The 10517-nt window shown below is 42.5% G+C and overlaps 3 non-coding genes across 3 annotated transcripts; all 3 read left to right on the top strand.

The window, feature by feature from the left end:
• The first annotated feature begins 429 nt into the window (after positions 1 to 429).
• On the top strand, positions 430 to 502 carry trnar-ccg (transfer RNA arginine (anticodon CCG)). Its single transcript has one exon. It is a non-coding gene; the product is annotated as a tRNA-Arg (tRNA).
• Positions 503 to 4479: 3977 nt separating this feature from the next.
• Positions 4480 to 4552, top strand: trnar-ccg (transfer RNA arginine (anticodon CCG)). Its single transcript has one exon. It is a non-coding gene; the product is annotated as a tRNA-Arg (tRNA).
• An 835-nt stretch (positions 4553 to 5387) lies between these two features.
• Positions 5388 to 5460, top strand: trnar-ccg (transfer RNA arginine (anticodon CCG)). The gene has a single exon. It is a non-coding gene; the product is annotated as a tRNA-Arg (tRNA).
• The last annotated feature ends 5057 nt before the right edge of the window (positions 5461 to 10517 follow it).

The following is a 10517-nucleotide window of genomic DNA, read 5'->3' as shown; positions in this document are numbered from 1 at the left end:
AGATTCATTGCTTGACACTGGAGCTGCCGAGGTGGTCATCCTGAGCTTGATAGTAACTGTTTTTTAAGAGAGAGAAAGAGAGAGACAGCATAGCACCATCCACTGTTGTGGGTAGGCTACAACCCAGCCCAACCCATGGGCATGCGGACCCAAACACGTCACAGCAGCACCCCCCACAAATGAGAGTATTCAGCTGTCTATCTGCATTGCAATGCACAGATAACAGTATTGCAGTGGAATTTCAGTTCCTTGAGTGTTTTGTGTTGTGTATAATATGAAATGTTTACATACCTTTTCAAAGATACCTAACATGAATCATTGAGCAGGCCCAGTGGCCTAATGGATAAGGCATCAGCCTCCAATTACATCATTGAGCAGGCCCAGTGGCCTAATGGATAATGCATCAGCCTCCAATTACATCATTGAGCAGGCCCAGTGGCCTAATGGATAAGGCATCAGCCTCCGAAGCTGGGGATTGTGGGTTCAAGTCCCACCTGGGTTGTAATATTATGAAAGTTCCAGAATAACATCAGTGGTGGTCACACGCAAAATAGGTGTAGAAGTATTCTTCCACAAAGCATCACTGCCCTCAAGAAGATGCTACTCAATTGCTCACTCACGTTGTGCACCTACTATAACCAGGGGGTCAAGAGCGTGCAGATTAGCTTCGGCATGTTAGCATACGCCATTTTCAAATATGGCGCTGCATGGAGCATTTGGAACCAGCTCCATGCACGAAAATCCGTGTTGGGCTAGAGCTCTCATGCGCGTACATGTTGGTGGGCGGGTACCTATCCGGCGGCTACAGCCAAACGTTATTCAGTGCGTATTTCTTGAGGATCCTATGAGAAGACGTGCATATTATGGTTGTTTATCCATCATATGACAAATAAACAAATAAATTAAATTGTAACGTTATTGATCTTGTTTCGTTGTTGTTTGTCCTGAACAAACATAGCCTAAACATGATTAAAGACAATAAATTACACAACAGCGGCATAAAGACCTTGTCTCGTTACACCATGGGTCTCCAACACGTTGCTCTCAACCTATTGCCGCCCTCTTTGGAGCTTGCCAGAGGCTGAAGCACTAGGCTACTACATTTAAACACAATTATTGCCGCGAGGCATTCCAGCCTACAAATTTAATAAAAAGTAAACCATGCATAATTTAAAAAAAAAGCTAAATTTAGGCTACTTCGCTATGCAATAAGGTTTCCATTAGATCACAGCGCACGTTCAATGAATGAAGGAAAGTCCTTGTCTCGCAATAAACAGCTGGAAATTCCAACACTTTTTCCACTACACGAAACTTTACAGTGATCATCAAATACCCTCTAGATTTAAATGCCCATCAGTCTCAACATTTAACTATATAATAAAAGTCAAAAAGTAAATTAAATCCCATACCAAAACCGAAAATCGTCTGCGTTTGATAGCCTGGTATGCCGCTCCAAACAAAACGCATGTCTCACAATAACGTACAATGTAAGAAATAAAGGTCTGCCTCGAATAAGTCTACCTCAAATAAATACCTGTGCTTTGCAGCCTAAGTAAAAAACCAGACCCTGGACATAATTTAGGATTTACGGAAAGTATGCAATCATACGATGTTGGACGCCTGGCGATGCTCTGGCCATCTACTGTGCCTCTGACACCGCTGCCTCATTTGGATGGTAACTCCACAGGTGAGCGCGAAGATTGGATGTCGTGGATGCGTAAGTAAACTGTTTTTTGCTGAGTCCGCAGACAACATTCTCTTTAACCGTTACTTTACCATCTGCAGGGTACAACTCAAAGTAAAGACACCACATTTTAGATGAGTTGGGGACGAGTTGCGTAATTGTCCGCTCAGGCTGACCGTTCTGTGCGTTATCTTCAATACTATCTTCAATAATATTGAATATCTTCAATATTATTTTCAAAACAGGGTGGCTATTGAGGGCTCTGGCTCCAGTCATTATTGTGGCTACTGGCTATTATTGGCTTGATTTGGTCATGGGCCAACGCTAGAATACGTGTAGAGCACCCGCTATGAGATGGCAAACAATATAATAAAAAACAAACTAATCATAGACTGTAAAAATGCGCTACACTTGGCACTAAAAACCGAATAGTTTATTTATAGTTCGACTACGGATATTTCACGTCATGTTCGAATGCATATTTGCAGCAGGACAGCAGGCAGACCGCTCTTAGAGCCGCTGTGTTATCCAATGAAATTAAGTTGCGCTTCAGGGCGACTCCACTCTGACTCCATGCGCGTTCCCGAGCAACTTTTTCTTCTTCTTGTTATGAGGCAAGGACTTTATGTGCATTATCGCCACCCTCTTACTGGAGGACGACTCTCTTTTTACAGAATATCCAATAAAAATCGACGTTGGTCCATGCGTCATTTCCAGCTTTGTAACTTGGCGCATGATCAGAGCCGACTGGCGCTGGATCCGAACCCCAGTGTTCAAGATGGCGTTGACTATGAATTGGCCGGATTTACTAGCCTAGCCTCCACCATTCATTTGTATGGAGGGCGGGACTTAGTCACTCTCTCCAGTTATATATAATACCTCCATGACTATAACCCTATAGGGCCTAGATGCACAGAGCACTACGGTGTATATCTTGAAGCATGGCCGTAATTTGATTGGCTGGTGCTTTATGTTGCTGTCACTTGGTGCAGCAAAAGTTGAAAATGTCTCAACTTTTTGACGGAGGCGACAGAAGGAAATCGACGTAACGGAACCACAATTCACTTTGGCAACGGATGACGAAAGCCCACGTAAAGTGATCGAGATGCGTCTCCAGCGCTGCATTCAATGCAAGCGTCTGTAAGAATTGTAATAGATAAGATAGCAGCCTTGGGAGCTGGGTGTTGTGGGTTCACACCCCCACCCTGTCATTCCCCCCTTGTACATATATGCCCCATGGCATAGAATTCACCTGTCACTAAACACCATAAAATACACTGTTGACTAAATAAAACTGGAAGAAATCTACAAAGCAGAGTTGAAAAATTAACTGCATTTCTAAGCCAAACTTAACTACTCTGTAAATAAAGCCCTTGACCTTGGACAATGAACACAACACAAGCAGCAGGTCCAGTGGCCTAATGGGTAAGGCATCAGCCTCCGGAGCTGTTGATTGTGGGTTCGTCGAACCTGGTTGTCACATTGTATCAGGCATTGGCTGTTTACGTATCCCCCACAACTTCATATCTGGCATCCCAACTGCACCCTATGCTGCTAAAATCCCCATGTTTTTTTCCCATAGGAAAAATCGCCAGATACCGGATGTCAAAGATGGCAGCTTTTTTGTAGGCGAACTTCAGAGGTCTATTTGCCTCACTCCCTGTCACACAAGTAACTCCAGAAAAAACCCATCCTCTGCGGTCACTTGTGCTCTTTATCTAATTGTTCACCTCTTGAAATTGTTTCAAAACATAAAACATACACACCTACACACACATAGACCTATATGCGCAATTCTGATACCGATTATCACACAAGTGACTCCAGAATCCCGACCCTCTCCAGTAACTAAACTTTTGGATTTAATTGTACACACACACAGACACACACATGCACATATATATCTATACACTAAGAAACACAAAGCAAAATGCACATTTTGTTATACACACCAAAACCTCTCGCCCCAGGACCTATTAGACCCACATCTCACTATCCTATCTGCATATACTAAGACTCCTGTGTCTCTCTCTGTACGATTACTTTCTTAGCATCTCTTGATATAGATGTGGATATAATTGTATGTTTTAATGCACCAATACTTCATGTGTCTGTATGAATGCTTGGGTGTCTATTTTTTTCTTTCTTTCTTTTTACCAGGAAACCTGCTCGTTGCTGGTCACCTACTTAGTTCTGCTATCTAGCCATCATCTAGATAACAATGGGGCTTATCAGTGAGAACTATAGTGTTATTACTATTTGCAATACAGCTACTGTATATCCAGGCCCAGTGGCCTAATGGACAAACTATGTGCCTATGTGTTATGCTGTTTATGAAGCTATCTTCCATCTCTTCAACAAATTAAATAGAAAGTGTTATGTCAATCATATCAAGCAAAGAACGTTTGATATTCTACTGACTGCCGTCTACTGATCAGCGTTTGTTCTGTTGACCATGAACGCTATAGGTCAAATTCAAGATTCTTTTCCTCAGTGTTTCCTTGTTGGTGGAATGAGTTGCCCAGTGCTCTCCGTTCCTGTGATAGTTTTGGGTCAAAAGGAGTCTAAAGCCATATCTGTTCAACATGCACTAGTTTAATAAGCGTTTCTTATGCGTTATGGTTTGTAAATTATAGTATTTATTTATTTTCATTAGGTTATTTATTGAATTGACATTGAGTGTTTTGTGTTGTGTACAATATGAAATGTTTACATACCTTTTCCTAATATACATCATTGAGCAGGCCCAGTGGCCTAATGGATAAGGCATCAGCCTCCAATTACATCATTGAGCAGGCCCAGTGGCCTAATGGATAAGGCATCAGCCTCCGGAGCTGGGGATTGTGGGTTCAAGTCCCACCTGGGTCGTAATATTATAAGAGAATGTAACTCAATGACTAGACGATCGTTCAGATGGTCCTCAGTTATTTCGCATTTGGCATAATCTCCTGCTCAGTGTGCTGCCTTTACTCTTCAGAGTGAAGGAGTGTTGTGAAATACGTAAAGGGGAGGGAAGCAGAGAGGCCTTGAGATGAGAGGAGAAGTAGAAAGCAGAGAAGGGAAGATCACTGTAAAGGAGAGGAAGGTGCAGCTGAACTGGACATTTACTGTTGAGACACTGATTCAAGGAGAACTCTGGCGATTTTTCGCATAGATCTCTGTTTCTCGTATGAACACGTTAGTTTTTTTCTTATTGGTAAGCAGATCCAATTCTGTAACTGGCCAACACACACTCCTAAGAGGAGTTTCTCAGCCATGACCATGCCTAGCTGAGGGACCATCAGCCTTTGCCATAGAAGTCTTCTAATCTAGCCTACAGCTGATTGATTAAATTGGAATCCAGGGTGCTAAAAAAAACAAACAACGTAGGCTACTTTACAAAATGAAGGTTAGAACAAACTATGTGTAGGCCTATGTGTTATGCTGTTGATTAAGCTACAGTATCTTCAGTCTTTTCAACAAATGAATTAGCTGATAATGAAGGCGGTGATTGGCCAGAGTGTTATGTCAATCATATCAAGCAAAGAATGTGTGAAATTCTACCGACTGCGGTCTTCTGATGAGTGTTTGGTGTGTCGACCATAAACGCTATAGGTCAAATACAAGATTATTTTCCTCAGTGTTTCCTTGTTGGTGGAATGAGTTGCCCAGTGCTCTCCGTTCCTGTGAAAATTTGATTGACTGCTGCTTTACTGTACATCCAGGCCCAGTGGCCTAATGGATAAGGCATCAGCCTCCGGAGCTGGGGATTGTGGGTTCAAGTCCCACCTGGGTCGTAATATTATAAGAGAATGTAACTCAATGACTAGACGATCGTTCAGATGTTCATCAGTTGCTTCGTATTTGGCATAAACTCCTGCTCAGTGTGCTGCCTTTACTCTTCAGAGTGAAGGAGTGTTGTGAAATACGTAAAGGGGAGGAGAGCAGAGGAGCAGAGAGGCCTTGAGATGAGAGGAGAAGTAGAAAGCAGAGGAGCAGAGAAGATCACTGTAAAGGAGAGAAAGGTGCAGCTGAACTGGGCATTTACTGCTGAGCCACAGATTGCATTATCCACACTCAATTCTCACTGGTATCTGCTAGACAACAAGTACCAAAACATGATTAGTTCATAGATTTCACATGTAAAATTCATTTTATACAACCCCATCCCCCAGCTTGCCTGTTCATAATTCTGAGAAATTCTTGAATTGTGTGCATGTGTGCGTGTACACGTTTATGTTTATGTGTGTGTGTGTGTGTGTGTGTGTGTGTGCGTGCTTGTGTGTTTGCCTGCGTATGTGTGTTTGTGCATTTGCATGCATGCGTGCATATGTCTACTGTGTGAGTATGTGTCATACGTATGATTACTGTGAATGTATGTATGTGCGTGTGTATCTGTTTATGCACATGTGTGCACATGGAATGGGTTAACATGACCCCTGGAGGCAAACATACGGAAAAAATTGGTCATCCTAGGCCCTACGGTTCTCAAGATATTCACAGAAAACTGTGTCTGCCCTACCCTCCTTTCGGGGGGTCCAGTACAGCGGGGGGGCTACAGATCAAAATGAAAAACGATGGTCAATTGCTATCCATGTGGGGTTACATGCCCACCAAGTTTCGTGTACCCCGGTCTTTCAGTGTCCCGGGAATCCTTGTTGGTGTACGGTCACTAAATGTACACATAAATTATTTTATTGTAAGGCCCCCCATGAACGAAAGTTCACAAAACTTGGCATGCATTCGGACGGTGTCATAATGATCCTACACTTTCAATTTCGTGCAGTTTTGACCATGTCAGCCAGAGATATTGTGATGAAAACACCACATTTTTTGCTTTTTAATTTTTAACTAGGTGGCGCTATACATGAAATGAGTGGTTATGGAATGGGTTGACATGGCCCCTTGAGATCAACATACAAAAAAAAATGGTACTTTTAAACCTTACCTAAACCTCGAGATATTCACAGAAAACTGTGTCTGCCCTACCCTCCTTTCGGGGGGTGCAGTCCAGCCGGGGGGCTACAGATCAAAACGAAAAACGATGGTTCCATGCTATCCATATGGGGTTACATGCCCACCAAGTTTCGTCTACCCCGGTCTTTCATTGTCCCGGGAATCCTTGACGGAAATTTGGACATGCGAAAAAGAAAAAAAAAAAAAAGAAAAAAAAAATCTGACTAAACCTATATGACCGCCGCCTCGCTGCGCGGCGGTCATAATTACTTGTTAGTTCTGCTCCAGAGAACAATGAAGAATCACTTTTGTTGTCTGCTCTATTCTATTTCTCTCCCTACAGCAGTAGCATTAGCAGGAGGGGATAAATAAAAGGCAAATTCAATATGAACTGGCATGATATAATTTGCATTGTGAAAGCAAAACATCGAAACTGATTTACATATAGAAACGATATACAGTGTATATCACTTCCTCCGTCTCACAAACACACAAAAAAATACATCTGGCTCCATCTCTCTTTCTTTCTCTCTCTCTTCTCCCCTCTCTCTATGTTCGATCAGAATTCATCGTTCGATCAGAGTTCAGCTCAAAAAGTTTTAATGCCATGAACATTTAAAAGAAAGCTGTGTTGCCATGCATGAAACACAGAAAAACATCTCTTTGCTCTTATCACATCCCTTCTCTCTCCCTCCTGCCCTCCGTCTCTCAGAAGGCGATTTATTTATTTGTATTTTTGCTAGTTTGAGTAACTGTTTCTGTGTTTGTTTGCAATGTAATTGTTTGGGGACATTGAGAATTGCTGCTTATCTGGAACACATTTTTCCACACAAAAGCCTTCTGCCTCCTGCACACTGCTGGGACACATGTACCAGTGGCCTAATAGATAAGGCATCAGCCCCCCAGCGCTGGGGAATGTCTCACCTGGGTCGCAGAAGCCTGCAGGTAAATATTTAAGGTGAGCATTCTGAGTCACTGAGAGAGTTTGGAATTTGTTCAGACTGCCATATTTCATCACTGTCATTTTTGAGAACTCAAATAGATCAGTAGCTTCTTTTTAGCCTTACTGACAGAAGACCCTCCTGGGTTGCAACATTAGATATATTGCAACCCAGAATGGTGTTTAAAAATCGGCACTTTTCATCTTAACGGTACATTTTTTTATCAAATGTTACCACAGTTGAAAGAATGTATTTAAAGTAGAATGTGTGTTTTTTTCTTTTGTTTTCTAGTCTTGTCTTGCTTTTAGTGCATTTAATCTAATTTCCCTGGACATCAAATTGATGAAATAAAAAAAGCCCTCCCCATTATTCGCTAAAGATGTGCACCTTGAAAGAGAGCCTGTAGGTGGCACTGTTGTATCAGAATAAACATTCAGAGGGAGGGAGACAGAGTCTGTATTAGAGAGGCGTTCAGTCACAGACTTCTGCTTTCGGGAAAATGTCATAACGGGTCATGACCCTCCCCAGAGAATAACCTGTCACAATGTGTGTGTCACAGTGTGCATGTGTGTGTGTACGTGTCTGTATGTGTGTTTGTGTGAGTGCATGTGACTGCATATATCTGTGCACAAATACTGTACATTTGTGTGTGTGTGTGTGTGTGTGTGTGTGTGTGTGTGTGTGTGTGTGCCAGAATTAGCACAGAATTAGATACAGAGCGCCTCGGCCTAATTCCGCTACAGTGTGTCTCCTAAACCTACTTGAGAACAATAAAGGAAGCAGAAACACAATAAAGGAAGTAGAGACAAGTAGACATTTAGCAATGGACACACACACACACACACAGGCTGAAAGACAGACTGCAACTCTGCTGAAGCTGTCAGAATAAAATACGGCCTCAGACTAGATTTCACACTAAAAGACTTAAACAGAAAATATTGATTACGATGTTCACTCAGTGAAAAGAAATCCATGTGTCAAATAGTTTCTCTCTCTCTCCCCCTCTCAATCTCTCTCGCCTATGTGTGTGTGTATGTATGCCTGTATGTGTGTGTGTGCCCCTGTACATAGTCTTAACACACACACACACACACACACACACACACACACACACACACACACACACACACACTATAACTAAACATACACATTTGTATGTTCACTCACTCAGTAAAAACACATTACTATAGATTGGCTTTCACACTATTGTATTGTGTGGTGGTTGTTGAGTACTGACTCATATCTTAGTGTAGTGATTGCAATGAAAAGACCTTCATTTAATATCAAGTAGAGCAGCGGTGGTGTTGCTCAGTGTTTACTGGTCTGTGTTTTGTGTGTTGTGTTTGTGTCTGTAAACACACCAGCGTGTTTGTCTCCTGTGCTGCTACTCTGTATGGATCGCAGAATCAATATCAATTGCAAACACTTGCTGTATAAGTGGCTTTAGAGAAATATGATTTGTCTTTGCGTTCTCTTTCTCTGTCTTACACACTAACACACAAACACACACACACAGACACACAACAAGACAAACACTCTCCTCTATCAATGTCTTAGCCATCCAGTCAATATTTGGAATGAATATCATCACTGTGAGATGTAACCCAGTATGTGCATGAGTGTGTGTGTGTGTGTGTGTGTGTGTAGCAGTGGGTTCAAAACGTGCTATCTTTGCTGGAGGCTGTTCAGTTCTCCCAGCGACCTAAGAGGTGTGTACGTGTGTGTGTGTGTGTGTTTGTGGCATTTGGCATATCTCAGGAGAACTGATCGACCAAAACATTTTTGTTCTGTGCAAATTAACATTGACATAATGTGTCCCATGATACATTAGAACAATGGTAGGCTACTCCCATACAGCCCCTCTAAAAAACCTCCGTAAACACTCACATGCTTGTAAACACACACACACACACGCACACACACACACTTTCCTGCCTCATAATACCCCAGAACACCGTAACGTTGAGGACACCCACACTTCTCTGTCTCCTCAGATAACCACGTCTTTGACATCCCTCCCTGCCCTCCCACGCATACATACGACTCACTTTAAATAAGACAATTGTTCCTGATGAATGGCACCTCAAGACAATGACAAAATCAGACACACACAGACCTTGAAATAATGACAGAAGATCTCTCACAAATGAGCATACACACACACACACACACACACACAGACCTCGAGATAATGACAGAAGATCTCTTACACATCCACGCACACAAACACATGCACGCACACACACCTCGAGACAATGGCATCGGATTAGGTAGAGAACATTCCAGCCGCTTTTGGGATCCCTGAAGGCTTTGTTCTCCTCGCTGTGCTCCTTGGTGTGGAGATCAGAGTGGCTCTGCTAACAGCTGTCCTCCCACATGCACTCACTGGTACTCTGATGCGCACTTGTGCTTACTCTTCAGCACTCTGCCCTCCTGGAGCGAGCCTACATGCACACACACACATGTACACACACACACGCACACACAACACACACACACGCACACACACAGGCAGTGTACAAATAGCTTAGTGTTAGTGTATCTATAAAAGTTCAAGGCTGCTAGTAATATTTCTCTCAGGTTGTCATGCAAGCAACTCAAGTAAGACCACAGAACACACACACACACACACACACACACACAAAGCAGAGTCCTGCAACGGGTCGGGTATCTGCGGGTACCCGCAGAAAAGTTGCTAAAACGGGTAAATTATGATGTCCCTAAAATTTATGGGAGGGTATGCGGGCGGGAAAAGAACTCCTTGCGGGCGGATACGATGAGAACCAAAACAGTATAGAAATAAAACATAATTGAAAAATATGTGAAATATTTGTATATCTAAATAACCATTACCACATCGCAAATATGTGTTTTAGTCAACGATACGACACTTGACCCATCACATCAGTACTGCGACTTTTGAATTAATTGTTTGATGCATCTATATGTGAAAACAT

This window comes from Alosa pseudoharengus, unplaced genomic scaffold, assembly GCF_046254945.1.
Source record: "Alosa pseudoharengus isolate Yale_2024_CS ecotype anadromous, Long Island Sound unplaced genomic scaffold, YU_APseudo_1.1 YU_APseudo_1.1_scf_7, whole genome shotgun sequence".
NCBI classification, from domain to species: domain Eukaryota; kingdom Metazoa; phylum Chordata; class Actinopteri; order Clupeiformes; family Clupeidae; genus Alosa; species Alosa pseudoharengus.
Note: the sequence above shows the minus strand (reverse complement) of the source record. Positions and strands in the feature narration are given on the sequence as shown.